Genomic DNA, 18,772 nt, shown 5'->3' on the forward strand with positions numbered 1-18,772 from the left:
AGAACATACACACTTCCCCCCCAAAGAACATACTAATGAAAGCACAGTTAACGTTCACAGAAAATACAGATTCAGATTAGTTCAGTAACTCACAAGAAGTAGCATTACTTTTGCCTTAAGCTTCCAGTTAAACACCTTGTTTGCCTACTCCCAACTTCCAGACTATGTTTTCTCATGTCATGCATATAGGCTTCTCTTTAAGAGTGAGCCAACATGGAAGATTCTTGAAATCTCTTTGGTCTTAACACAACTTAAGCAGGGAGTAAATAAAATAAGCGACTGTTACAAGTTTGGACATTTAGAATCTAAAAAAATTCTTCTGTTTTGCTATGCTAAAAACAAGAAAACATGGAAGAAAGATGTAAAGTATGTCATCATTTTAACGTTAGGCACATAAGAGAAAACCTAAGATGACCTCAATAGGAGGCATCATTGCCAGCGCTTCCTTTAATAAGCACTCTTGGGTTTGCCTCACCCTTATACTATAGCCTTGATCTTCCTTGATCCTGAGGACAGGCCATTTTTTTTTTTCCTTTATAGATTTGATTACAGGATTAGGACATAGTCATCTAGCCATGTGAGCTCCAGAACATGGTAGGGATTGGCTCTGTGACTCACAGAAGCCAAGCAAAATAATTTCATCTTCTCAGCAGGCAATTAAACAAATTGCTGGGCAGAATCCTTGTAGGCAGCCACTGTTTTTCACAACTGCTGCTTATTGGTAATGTCTTCAGTGGAACAGGTGAAGTTTGCTTTGCTGCTGCTTCTCACCACGGTGGAGTATATAGTCTGTGGCTGACAGATCAACCTGCAGCAACAGTATTAATTACAGAGGGTGTTGTAGAGCTTTTGTCTCTGATGGACTGCATGCTGGGACCAGTCTTCTATGACAGGAGTATGGCTTTTTTATTTTATTTTTTTCTTTTGAGCAAGGAGAATGGACTTCTGTGGCTTAGACTTCTCTCATGACTCAGCTGGCTCTCATCTGGTCATTCAAGGAAGAGACTTCTTCTCTCATTCATGCTTTAGTGCATAGGCTTGCTTGCAGTCCCCTTCTGCCACACCTGATGACCATCGTCATTCTCATGAGCTGCCATTCGAGGTAATCAGGCAAGTTAGACTCACACAATTTGGCTTAGTACCATTGCCCTCCAAGCCAGAAGGTCTTTGAGGATTCAGTGGGTGAACAACTGTAGAGGCTATTTTCTACTGGCTTAAGTCCAAAATGAATGAAACTTCATTCTGGTTACTCGTGCCTGGAAAATGAGTATCTGGTTCAGTATTGGTCTGTACATGACGCTGTCACTGAAGTCAGCGGAAGAGGGAAGTGTAAGTTGATTCTTGTAGCAGAGTAATTCAGTTCTCTCCCCTAGTCTGAAGCAAAGCCTGTACCAAATGCCAAGGCAGTTGCTGAAGTGTGCAGACAGTCTCCTGTAAACTGCCAACTGTACATGAAATAAACCAGATTTGTTCCTGAGGTTATAAAAAGCTTGATCTGTTTGCTGACATACTTTCTAATCAAGGTGAATAATTTAAGCACTTTCCAGTTTCAAATCCTAACAAATCACAGGTGTTTTTCACTGACAACTATTTGTCTCTGGGAATTCTTTCTACATGGAGTTACAGAAAAAAAAAAAAAAAGACTGTTTCCAAAATGCATTTGCAAGTAGATTTACTAATGCTTGAGCGTTCATATTTAGCAGTGTGTAAAAATAAACAGCTAAGATCTGCCCACAAAGCCTCATATGTAATTTGCACTGCACAGCTTTGAGAGCAGAATGTTTCCAAACAACGGAGACCTCAAAAGAAGTTTTTTGTACCTTCTGGGTTTGTATTTTCAGCTTAGGCCCATCAAGAGATTTGATACTTACTTTAATACTTTTGTGATTATGCATTTCCAAGCAAAGCCTCTCCTCTTTAACAAGGCAGCCCTTCTATCATTAAAAAGCCTATAAACTTGAAGCGCCATAGGAATTCAAGTTCTCTTTTGAAAATATTTCACAACAGTAACAGTTACACTTTTAGATCTTCCGGCATATGGATTGTAAGAGAATCAGCTAGAGAAGCTCTTGTGAATTTGGGGGTTTGGAATTGTTTTGCATTATTCAATCTTCAATATGGGAAGGTTTTTTTTTGGAAGGATAGTCTACGCTCGCATCCGGTCAGATGTCTCTATTTCAGCATAATTACCCGCCTACCTCATTACAGCCAGGGAAGCTGTGGTGGGTGGGTACTGCGTGTGTTTGGTGGGGATGTTTGGTGCTCTGGCCCAGGTACTGGGCTATAAATACATTCAAGTCAATTTAGTTTTAATCACGTCAGACTGGACTCGCTTTGTTGGCTGTAGACTTATGAAGTAGCAAGATAGAAAGGATCAGTGCTTTCTCACACAGTGGAAAAATCCTGTGCTATTGCATGGAAACCTTTTTTTGTTCAAGACAAAAGTGAAAACTGTCAGATGATGGTTATGTTTGGAGTACTTTTTCATAGGTTAAACAAAAGTCACCGTATGATTATTATTAAATTACACTGTTTATAGTGTGTAGTATAAATTACACTGTTTATATTTCAGCTATTCTTAGTAAACTATGCAGGTCAGAAAGTAAACAAAATATTGAAACAGTTCTCTGACACCTTCAACTATGAAAATAAAAACCATAAGTTTCTGCAAAACAAGGCTCAATTAGATGTTCGTGTGATTCTCTCTCATGATAATTTAGACTGAATTCTGGGAGACATTACAGAGAAATCAGCAGATCATTAAGCTATTTCCAAGTTGTGAAAATATGTCATAGTCTGCTGTGCTGGCAGAAAAAAAAAAAAAAAGAGATTGTCTCCTTAGATGAAAGAAAAGTTTTCCAAAGATTCCAGTTATGATTAAACATGCCACCAGTGCTCCTCCAAGGACTCAGGTTTCAGTTGTCAGAACTTTCTTTTTATCTGGAGAGAAAACAATAGGTAGGGTTTACAGAGGAGTCTCTTTCAATGAAATCTAACTAATAATGTATTATCGTAGAGCAGATCGCGTTTACCCAGTTCAAAAGCATTTATAAAAGAACATTTTTCAAGCAAAATGTCAGTTCAGAAACAATGGGTACTAGTTCATTTAACTTGGGGAAAGAATACTTCACCTGAGACTCTGAGGAAACAGCTAATGATGTAAGATGTGAATTTGTGCAAAAATTATTTATTACTTTCCACATTCTGTTAAATTTTGCTTTTACTTTCAGTTGTCATTCAGGCAGGAGGAATAGAGTGGGGCTGTTAAAGGAGCTAAAGGACAGTGCTGTTCTTCTAACTAAAAGATACCTGGCACACTTTTGTGCAATACGCATGCGCAGGGTACAGCTGTATGGGATATGATACTGCCTCTTCAGCTCAGGGGTTGCCTTTGTGGGGAGGAGGCTGTTTTCAGCTCCGTGGGTCTCTCCTCATGTTTCACAGGGGCTTCGTCCTCCATCACCCAGCTGGGAGGACGAATTGGTCTCCAGCTTAAGGGGAAGACTCCACCAAGAGACGTTGCATCTGTCATTATGGGTGGCAGCTGGGCTAGACAGCGCTTTAGGATGGAATGCTTCCTTAAGTTACCTAACAGTGTAACCACAGGGAACCTGATGGAGCAGTGGCTGATTCCGTAGTGGAAATCAGGTAGCGCTGGGGCCCCAGATGCCACATTTGCAAAGAGCTGTGTGAATGGCCAGGATTTACGTGGGCACCTCTCTGAGCTAGAGACCAGTTTGGCCTGGAAGCTGCAGAGCTCAGGAGGACCGCTGTACCTCCTGGGTGTAATAGCACAAAATCTATTTTTACTGGAGGTGGAGTTCCACATCAAACAAATAAAAAGAATAATGATATAACACCTATACTCAATGTACTTGTCTTTTGGACTAGCCAGTTCTTTATATGGCTGCTTCAGCAATATTTATCTGGCAATATTTTTATTTATTGCATATGTTTTGGGATATTTTTACAAGACAGTTTTTCTATACTGCACGACCTTTCTGTTTTCTTTGATTCTCAGATGCATCATTTGTTTAATAAATAAAGATGCTATATGAGATATTTTGCATTTTAAAAGTAAAACAGAGGTTAGCTAGCCTTGACTCAGATGATTAATTCTGAAGATTTTGCAAGATTGAGTTAGCCTCTGGTGCTTTTCCCTTCTTTTCAGTTTTCCCTCACAAAACTGAATTGGCAAATGACATGTAATGTTTATCTGAGGGGAAAAAGAGCTCACTTGTTTATCTGAGGGTCAAGTGACAGAACTACATCAGGTGATTGAACTTGGGAGTACCGTGGAGGGCTGCAAGGGGAAGCAAACTACTGCTTGCTGTGCAGCCCTGTAGCTTATTTCTGGCTTTGGCAGCATCACGATAGAGACGAAGGAGCAGACAGAACTGGAATGCAATTAGAACTGGTGGGTCCCCCAGCAAACTGTCAACAGTATGTATCACAAAACTTCTAGCTTCAGTTTTGATCACAATTTATGCACAGGAAGGCATGGTAGTTCCCGATCATTAGGACCGATCGGGAAGCAATACTCATTAGTCATTACAAGAACATCTGGCTGGGTTGTGTGCATACATGCTAATCCAAAAGAGTACACTGGCAAAGAAATCACGCCCCTTCATGACATGTGCATGAGTACATTTAAGTTTTTTACAGTAGATTTCAACTTTAATCTCCTTAGTGATAACAATCAAACTTCAAAGCAGTGTCACTTCCTTTCTTCTTTTTTATTTTTTAACCTTAAAAACATACAGGTGAGTTGTACCAGGCTGTCTAAAACATTACATTTTAAATGAGCCATATTATGAATTACTTACTTGGAGTTGCTTCCCTGTTGTCTGCTAGCTTTCACTTAATGGGACCATGAGACCACGTGAGTGGGGAATGGAACTGTATCTCTTTTATTTCTGGTCGTTCTGCCATAGTACAATTCTAATAAAAGAAATTGCAAATCATCAGACTTGTATATGTTTCTCTAAAAAAAGTCAATGAATTCATGCACAAAACCACTTGTTTAGAAACAAAAGGTCGCCAGAAGGTTACTGCAGAGCTCTACATGTCTGTGAGGCCCTATAGAGGAGCTATTTTCTTTGAGGGCTCTGACACCTATGTGTGCAAACCAATACATCATGTACTCCAGAGACACAAGACACAGCTTGTCCTGAAGCCAAAGCAGGAGTATCTGCTACTCAGAGGACTTGAGTGGAACACTAACTTTTTTTTGTCAACAGGCTGGTTCAAAGTCATTTGAGGTCAGTAGTGGCCTGAACCTGCAGACCAAGTCGAGGAGCTGTAGACAGCCTGGGGAAGCTTGCATGGGCACAGCTATACCATGGGTCATTTTCTACCACTCCAAATCAAAAGGTTTATAAGAACTAAGTATCATTCACAAAGAGATTCTGTCTGAGAACAAAGTCTTACTCGCATATGCTTTTAGTCATACAAGAGGATACACTCAGCAACAAGAACAATGAAAGAAAGTTATAGGGTTTAAACCTGAACATTTCAATCTAACACCTCGGGGTTTTTATTAACTCCTCCAACTGTACTTACATTTCAGAGCCATTACCGGCAATGCCAATGCATTTGCTGGTCACATCCTGAATGGGAAAGATTGCTTGTACGTAATAGAGTATGAAACAATAGGATGATAAAAGACATTGAAGTCAGGCTTGAAACATACCTTTTTAATTCATAAGCTTGAAAGATTTCTGTTTTGTTATGTCTAATATTTGCAGATATGACAAAAGAAAATGTCCATATTTGCCTTTTCAGGCCTATATTTATGTCTGTAGTATATAAAATATTTATATTTATTTATTATATAGAAATAAATATATATTTGTCAGAGCTTACTCTCTCATGTTGAACAACTTTCTACATGCAACTGAATTTCTCAGCAACATTATATTTTGGTGAATGGCAGGTGCAAGGACAACTACTGTGGCTATTACAAAGAACAATTAACACAACTGTTGTCTCTTTGTGACAAAACTGGAACAGACCTATCATGAGCAGATAAATCAGAGACAGTTTTGGCATTACAAAGAAAGACGCAAAGCTGTCAATGTGATACTGAAGAGAACAATTCTACTAGGAAGAAAATGTAACCAGGAGAGCAATTTTACAATGAACGCTCAGATTTAGAAGTTTATAGCAAAAGCAGTGTACAGTAACACTGTATTTTTAAGCTATTTGTAAATTTGGCCTTTAATAGTAATTTCCCTCTTTCTTTCTTTCTGAACAAGCTCATTCAACCAATGCTCTCTGCAAAGAGAAGATAGGCCACTTATTCATAATAAATGCTTCTGCCTGTAATCACAGGTCAAATCTGGCATCCTGCACACTCCTTTTTTCCAAGAACAAAGCCTTCCCTCTCTCCAAGCCCCATATATAGTGATCTAGTTCTTGAGAGTGATGCTGGGGAACTCCACTGAGCAATGCCAGTGAATCTCTCAGCATCTTGCTTGGACCAGGGAAGGGAATTCCCAAAGTGCTCGGTCATCTGGGGAAAGACCTTGATATGCATGGCATTGCCCTAGTACAGAGATGTCCAGTTCTCCAAAAAAAGTGAATTTCAAAAACAAGGCTGAGGATTAAGGAAGACCTTTCACTATCCATAATAAAACAGATCAGGATTCAGAAATTCTACCCCTTTCACACCCTTGCAACATACCCAGGACTGGACATCCAGGTCAGCTGCAGAGACGAAAATAAAACTTTGCTTCATTGGTTGGGCTCTCAGCCCATAATTCCCTTCAGTCACAGCTGTGCAGGGAAGTTACTAGGGCTTTAGCTATCTCTTCTCCTTCATAAACACATGTGCTGGAGGTTTGGGAATGTCCAGTTAAAGATATTGTGCAATACTAAACAGAGAGGTCTGTGGAAAGAATCAATAGGCATAGGGCTTCATTTGTAGCCCTAAGATTTCCTGTGGCGGGCCAATTTCTTGTCTGGAAGCAAGGGAATGAATCTTTTCCAATTTATGGCCCTAAGACATTGTAAACACTGACAACTGGGTAAGACCGAAGAAGGCCTGTGCTCATACGTAGACTAAGACCTCATTGTCACTTTGTTCCAAAACCAAAAAAAAATCTCCATGGCAAAAATCTGCCTTACTCCACAAAGAGAAAATGGGGTCAACTACAGTGAGTCGGTGCTGACCACATTAGGCTGCACATTTTGAAAAAGATGTAATGCCATGCATTTTTAAGGATCTCTTACTGTCCCCCACCAGTTCTATACATGTGGGTGAGTAACGGCAAGAGAGCTGTCATTATACTAATACAAATAAAAGGAGATTCAAGTCCCTTTAAGACAACTACTGCTGGATAACTCTCTGTGATTACATGAAGACCAGGTCTGCAGATAAATCCTGCAGGAAAAGCTGAGGAGCCTTTGGGTCTCACATTAACAATGGTCGGTATGGAATATGCCCTGCTTGCCACGGTGCCATAACATCCTTCTTTTCCCCAGTGTTAGAATAGGCTAGGTTAGGTCCTATTAGAAAAAAATAAACGCAATGGTTAATCACTTATTTATGCCGTTAAATGCATTCTGTTAGTAAGGTGACATTGGATTGCCAGATTTTGAATCACAAGATAGACTAAACAGGATTTAATAGGATCACATGTTTTTAAAGGTTTTGTGCTTTGTCTTTTTAAAGGAAGTCCATGCTGTCGTGTGGACAGCTTACATAACAAGGTCTGAAGCAATAAATAGCATTTATATCCGGAATCAGAAGCATGCCCTAGTATTGTTTTTGTCAGACTTTGCCTGTTGGGTACATTTGCAATCTTGTGACTTTCAGACCCAGCATCTGGTTTTGAGTCAATCTCCAGAACGTCCTTCTAACTTCTTCAATTTCTTCCCTTGCTTGATGCCAGCATGCTGGCATTTCAGATATATCTTTAAAAAAACAAGCTGGTTCGTAAAATCTTGTTGTCATGAGGCAGCTGCCATTAACATGTAAACATCTACCACCTGAAACCTGTCAAGAATATATTGTATTTTGTGTCATAATATCTCACAAGCACTGAGAATATCATATAACATTTTCTCTTCTGATCTACGGAATATTTTTCCTCTGTGCTTTGACTAATAAATCTTCTTGCTGTTACCATAATGCTGTAGGATTCCACAACATAAACACTTTTAAAGGAATCTGTTCTTCTGGATGGAATATTATATTGCTCCCATTAGAAAACTCCTCTTCAATTTCAAGAGCACATAATTCATTACTGAATGCTTGTAAATGTCATCTAGTTGTAACTCCTCTAGGAACAAGTAATAGCCTGTGCTTTCTGGTCCCACATTACATTGTCTGATCAGAGAGAGACAAATTCTTTGCTGTTTGTTTTCCTTTGGGACTACAGATGCATTATTTAAGATATGAACTACTATCAGTACAGATTGTTTTTTTCTATGCACAATGCTGGACATGCTGCTCTAAAAATAATACGAAGTATCACTCAAAATAATATAGACAAAACTCAAATTGATTTTGATGGGACTTTTGCCTGTTTAACCATGGTTAAATAGTTTGATATCTAGCTGTAAACTTAAGGCTAAAATACAAACCTTCACTATGGCTCCTTGGTTGCATTTCTGCTGAGTCACTGCACAAGCTTGCAGTAAGAATTATTGTTGTAACTGGGAATGCAAGGGCCCCGTGGCTCAGTGCCTTGCTCAGAGCTACACACCAATGAAATGACTACAACTGGGGTTCAGAAACTCCTAGGTGAGGAGCCCCCTATCAGCTTTTCAGGGTGACCCAGCAGTAACATAACTTTACCTTTGTCCTCACATCACACACCCACAGAAAAACTTACAGGCTTGCAGACAGCTGCAGTATTGTGACAAATCTTTTTTTGCAGTGTAGGAAAACGTAGTTGTAAGAGACACCAACAAATCTGAACATCTGGATCCTAAACATTGCTTCCGCTCCTTCTCCATTCATTAATACAGATAGTGTTTCATCCTTGACAACTTGTGGGCAGCTATATAAAATCAAAGGTATGGAAAAGCTAGATTCAAAGGTCACAAATCTTTTACTGTGGAGCTGATTGTGTCAGGCATTGAAGAGACTTAACTAAACTGCAAGATCCAGTGGCGAGACTTGATATTCACGCATCCCACAAAATAATCAAAATTAGTATTCCAGGAACCAAAATTAGGTTGAGAAAAGTAGAAGTGAGAGTTTACTATTTTTTTAAAATAATAAAATGGTTTATTATTCAGAAGAATATTTAGCAAAATTCATTGACACCACTTCACTGTAGAAAGCCCCAACCTGCACTTCATTTTTAAATAACCACTTTGAATTTTCACATCACTTTATAAAAAAATTTTGTTTTTCCAGACTTGACAGAAAATACAGAAAGTGAAGGACTGCAAGGAAAAACATTTCTCTTGTTCTTCTGTATCATCTGTTTTCTTTGAGCAATGGAATAAGATGAAAAAAAAGGCAAAAAGGGAGAAAATGTAAATTTTTTGAAATAAAAATAACAATTTAATAATTAAAAGTCTGAAAGAATAATTCTGTGAGTGTTCAAACTAAAATAATCTTCTGAAAAGTAACAGTCACATGTTGACGATGTGCCCTATTTCAAGCAGTACTGAACTAAGCTAGCCTCTCTGCACCAGGTCTCCTTCAGTAAGTACAAAACTTACCTTGAAAACAGAGAGGCATCTAAATACACGCCAGCGCAGGTCTCAGGTGGGCACAGACATACCTTTGCCCTTTTCAGCAGAGCACCTAAGGGAAATCAAACTCTAGTGCCTGCCTGTAAAAAGGCTAATCTAGAGTAAATTAATTATTATGTGCCTGGCCCTCACCTTTGGGCTTAGTGCCCAAGGGGGCTGCTTTGGCCCAGCTGCAGCAGGAGATGGAGCAGGACCTCTCTCTGCTGCCATTCCTGATGCTGCACTGTTGAGATATTGATGTGATGTAATGCTGAGAGGGAACAAAGCTCTCAGAAGTGTTTTGATGCCAGTTGAAGAGTTCAAGAGAAACACTGGGTTCATTTCAGCTGCAATCAGTCTTTGTGTGTGACATTGCAAATAGCTGGCTTTGTAGTAAGGAACATTTGACATCATTGCATAAATTTATTGTATTCTAGGGAATAATTCAATATTGTAAACTCTTGGTATCGAGAAAAAATAAAAGTTTTTAATTGTTGGGGTGATTTGATGATTACAAAGGAAAAAATATGGTAAAATGTTGGCAAAATAATTTATACATTTTGTTCTTCGACATACTCACAGAAGGTGGAATACTGAGAATACTGATTCCTAATGGCAGGTGTAGATCCAACACCTTATATTCTGTGTTCTCTGTCTGCATTGCAAATTTCGTGATACCTTCCATATTCCAAAAATATGTAGCTTAGCCAGAAGATCTGTTCTATAGAGGAGAATTAGATCACAAAGTAAGCAGACTATAACTCCAGGAAATATCGTGCCATCCTGAATCAAAATGTTTTGCATTTGAGGTTTCATGTTTTATCATTTTTAATGAAATATAGAAATAGGCAGTATATTTGGAGAGGGGCAGAAAAGAGTGATTGTCTATTGCAAATAAATTTGCCTCCAAGAACAACTTTTTCACTAGCTGAAATGTTCATTTTTTCCTATTTCTTTGTTTTTGGTTTTGTTTGCAGCCTGCACAGGTGTTAGTTTTTCTACACACAGCAAAATTTACAATTCACAGGTGAAATCTGTGATGATCAGTGTGTTGAAAGGTTTAACAATAAAACTGCAAGACAGACCATCCTAAAATTACTGGAATGCAAATCATTTGAGTGCTCCTACCAAGAAGTTCCATTAAGTTCTGTTAAGGATTAATGTTCATCCAGTTACAGGACCTAAGGGAAAGGACATGCATTGTAAAGATATCTGTCATGGGGGACAGCTTCTGCTAGCTTACCTATTTGGCTCATCCGTCAGTAACCTGCTTCTGCACCATTGTCCAAATTAAGATCTGCTGCTATTTAAAACATCTGTTTTCTTTTTTAACCCAGAGGTCTCAGCTGACTTAGTAGATCAGCACAGGGGAGGATTTGGAGAGGAATAAGCGATGAGCAGCTGGGAGGTAGCAATATCCTAACCTGGATCAAGAGCAGCTGATAGTTTGTCAGACTGCAGCCCACGTCCCCACAGTCTGCAGCACCAGCTATTGCTCATCCCCTGCTTGTCGTTCCATTCATTACTGGCAGATAAACACATTAGCTTAGTGTTTCCGCTCAAATTATCATCAGTGAAAAGGCAATATATTTAAATTATTATCAATCTTCATGTTAATAAATTGTACAGATGAATTGCAAGCTCATTGTAGAAGCTTGTGTTTTGTAAAGGTTTATGGATTGCAAATCTAGATTTACAAAAATCTACTCTTGCACAGTAGAAATCTACATTTAATTAACATGTTTAAAGCTCTCTTTCCTACCTTCATTAGCTAATGACTATTTTAATGCATTCTTAAATTCTGGAAAGAAATCACATGGGAAGTTATAGTAATATTAAAATATGTGTGGCTACGTGGTCAGACTGTACATACAGCTCAGCTAATGAACTTTTAATAAAGTTGGCCAATACATAGAACTTCTTCTCTATGGAAAATTTATACTTTGACTTTTACTTTTGTCATGGATTCGAAGGAGAAGTTAAATTTTCAAAGTCTCCCATAAAGTGAGCATTCAAAGAAAACATTATTTGAAAGTGTCAAACAGCTCTTGTTGAAGTAGTTCATAAGTAAGGACCTTTGGAATAGTTTCAACCTTGTTCATAACCCATTAAATCAAAACGTAATACACAGAATTTCATCAAAGCAATAATTCTTTCCATCATTTTTTGAAGTCAATATAGTACTTTGAAAAAATAATTAGCTTAATGGCATGTTTTTTTTCCTAACAAAATATATGCTGCTCATGAAAAATTCAGTGAACTTTGGTATCAAAATAATGTTTAATGTATAATATAGGAATACAAATCTGTCTTCTATAAAGGAGTACTGGGCAACATAGGAAGGGTCTTTTGTTGGTGTAGACCAGCAGCTTTCAATGTGAATTATTAAATGCCCATGGACCTGCAAGGGGACAGATATATTTTTGTGATGAATATACATCTTTAGCTCCAAGTCATGTTGGCACCATCACCTAATTGGTGCTTGTGACAAGCTCAACAGAAGTGAGGGTAGTTCTTTTTAGATGAAAATTCATGCAGTGTTAACTGATTCAGATTTTCACTTGAGTTGGTACATTTTTAAATATGACAGTTCTTTATAATACATTCCCTTGAAATTCCATTTGGAGAAAGGCTGAACCTAACCCATTTCACTTCAGCAACTAGTTTAGGCTAAAAGGGGAAAGAGACTTTGTTGAAATCTTTTTCCATCATTTTTCAAATGTTTTTACAATTGAAAATGCCAACTCTCACATTTAAAATAGTACTTTTTTCAGAACTCTAAGTTCCACTGAAAGTTGAAAATGGATAAATGGGGAAGAATGAACAAAAGCTGAGAAAATGACCAGGGTCTGAGAGCTTGAGGTAGTCACAGTGGTGTCACTGGTGCAGCAGAAAGAGCAGAGGACACCAATGGCAGGGCCATCATGATCTTCTCTGCCTTCTCCTTCTTGCATCAGCTCTCTGGCCTCACACAAAATATGGTTGCTATAGTCCTTCCAAAGCTGTTTTCTTCAGTTCATTATTAATAAGCATTTTTATTAAAAAAAAAAAAAAAAGGTGTCTAATGACTGACATTATTCCTTCATTATATCATTTAATTCTCTTCCCTTGGTTAAATGTTGATGTCGACTGAGTATCAGTGAGAGCTCCCTTACATTCATTGTGAAGCCCAATGGTGTGTTAGCTGTTTGGCACCACTGCCTCTCTTTCAGTCCTCCAGTCAAAAGTATTTGAAAAAAGATTTAGTCACATAACATACCAAATTTATTTTGACAAAAATATCATCCTCCACAGTCAAAAAGGATGTAGTAGTCCACATATCCTCAAACTTCAGATCTTTGTACAACAACATTGAGGAATTCCCATCTTCTGTGTTCAGTGTAATCGTTCTGTGAATGGTTCAGATCAATCACGTGGTTAAAGTAAGACCAGATCGCAGGAAGCACCTCTGAACTCAAAAATCACTCCTTGCATACTTGGTTCTATAAATTTTAATTTTGAATTTCTTTCTTGTGTGTTTGAAGAGCCTCTTACTTTAAATAAACAAAATTACTGCTTTTAAAGCAGTGAAGTGCATGAAACAGCACATTTTCTGAACTGTGGTGATGCCAGACACGTTGTGCTTCTGATGCTATCATTTGCCAGATGATACAGGAAAATGAGTTTGTTCCAGAGCCCCATCTAGCAAAGCCATAAATTAAAACCCCACATCCTACTCAAGTCACTAGGACACGCGCTGTATCTGCAGCATGTGTTCAGTGCTTCGCTGAATTGGGATCTGTGGAGCGGAAGGCTGCCCTGAGCAACTCGCAGACACACAGACCCCAGACATCAGGTCCAAACGGATCCGTGCAGATGCTGTAGGGTGCCTGGGCTCAGTGCTCCCAAAGCACATGGTCTGTGCAAGCGCATGCCCCCTCCATGTCGTGGCTGCCCTGGCTCTACCACAGCTTCGTGAACCTTCAGCAGTCCCTTCCCCAGCACGCCACCCAGCAGCTCCCCACTCAAGACCACAGGGTCACTGTGAGAAGGAGAGGTGGCCGGCCCGGTGCACACCGTGTCTCAGCCACGAGCAGTGTTTATGGCTGAGGTGACTAACCCCGGCCTACAACGCCTGTGGCCCAGCACTGCGTGCACGCATTCGGCAGACGCCATGCCGAGGGTGTGGAGAGGCCGGGGGTGTGGAGATGGCTGTGGGGCTTGTCTGTCCTCACCCGAGGGGACACGTCTGACCAGATGTTTGCAGGTGTTTGTCGCAACCCCTGTGGCAAGCTCAAGAACTTCCTTACTATGAGACTTTGATCTACAGCATCCTGGAAAATGTAGGGAAAATTTGTAAGGCTTCGTGGCCTAAATAGAGGCCACAACTGAAGCTAAAATCCCAATGCATCAAGCATCATAAGCACATAAAGCAATAGCGAGATCTTACAGTCTGAAACAGACCAAAGTGAACCCTATTAGCCTCAGTCCTCGTTAGAGCAGATGAGGAGCTGAGGTGCAGCACGATGAAGCAATTTACTCAAAGCCAGACAAGTGCATGGCAGAGCCAGACAGCAGATGTGGGACTGAGTCAACCCAGGCCTGGAAGCCATGAGTCTGCCCTGGGCAACATCAGCCGTCTGTGGTCCGTCGACAAAGCTTCAGATGCACTCTGGTAGAAGGGCAGGGTGGGTCAGAAATGTCACTCAACCTCATTTTGCTGTCTGCCTTCTTTAAGCAGAACAGTTCAATAGCTCCAGTTAGGAAAAAAATTACCTGATGTCAACAGCAATCTTATTCTCCCCATCGGGCTTTTGTGCCATGTAACTAATAGGGTATTGGCAAGCAAACGTAATATTGATGAAGGTTCTTGCAACTATATTGGAGCAGTTACTCTGTATTGTGTTTGCGAAGACAATATGTGCATCATTGGAAGTCTGAAAGTTAATAAAGAAACATTAGGAGACTTGCCAGCAGTTGCTGTTTATACGAAACCATTATAATGGGAACATTTCTATCACTGCACTCCACACAGCTCCATTACAAGTAATCACCATTAATAACAATTATGTTTATTTTGTTAGCATGAGACACAAAAAGAGAGCTCTCCTCCCACTGTGCTCAACCCAGACTGCAGACAGCCTGTGCTGGAGAGTTTCATCCTCACGTACAGGCCTGGCTCTGATTCTGCAAAGGGAGATGGATTTTTGTCCTTTAAATCCCCCAGAAGGTGGATAGCTGGAGGGGACCTTAGGCCAATACTCCAGGTTTGCTTTTGCTCTCACACTAGCACATCCAAGGGGCACAGCATGTTACAGTGATGCACGTAAAGCAGCAGACAAGAGTTGTAGGGAATAAGCATTGAGCTGAGCAAGCGTTGGCATGGTTCAGCCAGCTTTACTGGCCAGGGTCAACCATGTTTGATAGAGGCACAGCTCCCAGAGACAGCGAGGTTTCACACATACTGCATGCAAAGGACAAGTAGATAGAGAAGGAAAACCTTGTCAGTACTGACAGAGAGAAGGGCCACATCTCTCTCTTCCCTTTTGCAATCTGAAGTTGAGCCACTGGCAGCTCCATTGGCACGTTGGCACCGCTACCACCAGGCTCTCTGGCCACAGGCTGCCACCCGACTGGCCGCAGCCCATGGCAGGATAGGTGGTAAACGCTGGGGTGAGCTTGTGAGGGACCAAAAGGGAGGTGAGGGAGAGCTGAGGGTATCGCTGCACAGGGACCTAGGGGAGGGCACTCGCCAGCCATGGCCAGATGAAGACCCATCTGCAGACCAGCTTTTAACATGAGCTGGGATCAGATGATCCCCATGGTCCCAAACGCTTGGCAGAGGGTGGAAGCTGCAGCGAACTTGAAAGCATTGTGGTGGACGCATTGACAGAAGCTGGTGCTGCAGCAGTGGAGCAGAGGCAGGAGGTAAAATGCAAATCCTTAAGGAGCCTGGCTTTGTTAGCTCTGAAACCAGAGCCACCTGAGATGAGAAAATGAACATTCATTAAAGTAATTTCAAGCTAACAGTTGGCTCCAGACATGATTAAACTGACAGTGCATAAGGTAGCAGAGCCAAAAGGACCCATGACCTTATTGGTCATAGGTGTTTAAAATCTAAAACTCTGGAACTTTCAAATACCCCTTCTTTCTGTATGAATAACATCCAGAGAAGTAGCTTTTGGGAAAGTGTTTTTCTCTTCTTTTTCCTAATATGCACATCTGTTTATCCTGACTTTTTTCCATATTTCATTAATTCAGATTGCAAATTATAATTATGGCTATTAACTCAAGGAATGTAACTGGAGAAAGCTGCTGTGCCTCAATTAACTTTTCTATTAAGTTACACCTTTGGTAAAGCTCCTGCACTTGGCCTTTTAATAGCTGTGAATTTCCTTCTTTAATGTATATTCTGAAACAGCATATATAGAAAGTTTTTGTTCTCGACTGCAGGAAGATCTATTCCCATGGGCTTTGGGCAACACCAGCTTTTTGATTAGTGTCTGTCAGTCTTTTAAAGAAAATATAGTTTTGCAGCATAGGCATAATTGCTTTCATTATCTAATGCTTTCAATATCTTACGGATGATACTAGTTCTTCAAACCGTGCATTAAGTTTATGGAAACTCTTCATTGTCATCAAATTTTCTGGAAATATCAGCAGTTCTCATGAATATTAGAGTGAATAATAAGAAACTAGTACAGGGCGGCAGCAGCAAGAAAAGACAGAGAAAATGCAGAACTGTTTGCTTCAGCATCAAACACATGTGCTATTCTGTAGCTTAAGCCACCACAGCTGCAGCACCAGAAGAAATAAACATGGCATTTAGGAAAAAAAAAGGTTCCTTTCCAACAGCAGGCCTTTGTGCATATTACCACTCTACTTCCGCAGTCTGTCAGATTGGTTTTAATGCTGGACACGTAAACATTTCCTTTTTCAGTACCACAGCATTCAGCATTGTTCAGGTGTAAATCAGAGATCTGGAACTAAATGATCATTTTTAACAGCTTACTATGTTTTAGCATGAGCTCATTTTTATCTAGATGGTCATTACCTTATTTATACATATTCCAAGCTCTGAAACAGAACATTTCATTTCTAAGAAATAGAGCAAACAAGGAGCTATTAATTTGCTCCTTAGGAGAAAATAATTATTTTGTTCCAGAATCTTGAAATGGGGGCTTGGGTCTTTTCTTCATATCAGGCTGTCAAATACTGCAAGACAAACTGCAGCTCGAAGAACCGGTTGACAGCTAAGAGCTGCGCTAATGGAGAAAGGACTTTTATTTCCCCGTTGCCCCGGAATTTCCTTGGTATCTGCGTAGAGCACCCACTTAGGCTCAGTATACAGCTCTGGAGTAATGCAGGAAAAAGTGCTGGATTTTTTTTCTTGCAGAATTTTACTGTTGAATTATGAGAGGCAAAACACTCATTTCTAATTGTCTGCCTGGATCATCTGGGCTGGATGACAGACATAATATAATCCTCTAAATTTGATTTAGGGAAGCTACGGCATAAAACCTTGCTCTGTTCTTACTGTTTGGTTTATGCTGCAAAACGGTTTTCTTATATATCAGATAACATTTCCAATAACTTAGATATTGTCAGTATATTTGGACAAACAAAGGAAAACAAACAACCAAAAAGTTGTCTGGATAAGAATTAAATGGATTTTTATCTCTGGTAAAAGAAGCAGACCAGCAAACAAGAACATTTTAAATCAATTCAAATGTTTTGTTTTTTTTTTTTTCTCCTCAGATTAATTGCAAAATGAGAAATTTGATTTTAGAGGCAAATAACATACTTCTTTCTGAAGGCATCACAATATTTTTTGACTTTTCCAGCATGAAACAGGTAATTAAAAATGTCAAAACAAAAATTTCAGTATTTTCATAATTCTGTTCTCCTTGGATTTGACTGAAGAATGCTGCAAAATTCAACTTAAACTTGTGTATAGCTTCTGCTTCCCTTCTTACCACACAACATTTCATGTTTTCAACCATGTTTCATTAATGGCTGAGACAATAATAAATTGCCAAGCAGTAGGTAAGAGGTCAAAGCAAGACAGTAAACACCATGTGGAGATAGTAAATACCACACAGGTGTTCACTCTACAGCTCCAGCAAAATGCATGCAAAGAAAAGCCAGATTTTACCATATTTGTGTGCTTTTAAGAATCATCATACCAGATGGGAAACTGGTCTTATTGTGTCCTACAAATTCCTTGGGAAGATCAGGCTGCATTAAGTTAAAGAGGTTTGCAGGTGTACTCAGGAAAGTGATGGGATGGATGCCCTTTTATCTTTTTTGTTTTAACCTGTTCTGTTTTTTTTCACCATGTTAATAGCCTGGAGTTGTCTCCACGCCACCACCACCAATTTTTATTTTCTTTACTATTGACAGGGGGAAGGATGCTAGAAAGAATTAAAGAGAGAATGGTTCTGCTCTTTCTTCTAGCACAAAGAAGACTAAGCACCCCTTTGCCCACATCTGTGCCTAGTTCGGGGACATGGTGTACCCAGAACCCAGACGGGAATGGCCTCGAGCATCCTTTGGGTTTCCGTGTCAGACACAGGACACTTCTGTCCAGATCTCAGCAAACAGTTTGAGGAGCAAGTCCTAACGTGGAGCTCTTATTAGGGAAAGTGCAGCTCATTTTTCAGGTTCTTCCCTGTAGCTCTCAGTGCTGGAGCTGGTGAGCAACAGCTCACACCCATTTGCAGTGCATGGCAGGCTTAGGTGCCTGTACATATATCAAGAGACCCAGAAAGCTCTTAAGCGCTTACAGCTTTGGATGGGATAGGGAAGAGCGCATGGTTTAGCACTGACCGTGCTGCTGAAGGGACGTCCCTGCCCCCGCAGTATGAGACGTTAACTTTGATGAACTGCCCAGTACAGCTGCTGGAAGCAGAAGGCTCTGGAGGCGTCTACTCTGACATCAAATGACACCTTGGCACCACTCCACATAAGTATTGCCCTGAAATGCCCTCTTCCCATCCACATTTCACCCTCTTTTACAGGTAAACCAGCAGAAAGGCAACTCACTGCCAAGTGCCAGAAGGCCTGGCCCAAAACAAGTCTCCTGGAGCACTGGAGCAGG

At 40.1% G+C, this 18,772-nt stretch overlaps 1 long non-coding RNA gene across 1 annotated transcript; it reads right to left on the reverse strand.

Moving 5' to 3' along the window:
- Positions 1–276: 276 nt before the first annotated feature.
- Positions 277–11,400, reverse strand: LOC125183207 (uncharacterized). Its single transcript, XR_007164781.2, has 3 exons — positions 9,682–11,400; positions 4,827–4,941; positions 277–2,940 (listed from the first exon to the last, which is right to left on the reverse strand). It is a non-coding gene; the product is annotated as an uncharacterized lncRNA (long non-coding RNA).
- Positions 11,401–18,772: the final 7,372 nt, after the last annotated feature.

Source organism: Anser cygnoides, chromosome 3 (genome assembly GCF_040182565.1).
Source record: "Anser cygnoides isolate HZ-2024a breed goose chromosome 3, Taihu_goose_T2T_genome, whole genome shotgun sequence".
Classification (NCBI taxonomy): Eukaryota; Metazoa; Chordata; class Aves; order Anseriformes; family Anatidae; genus Anser; species Anser cygnoides.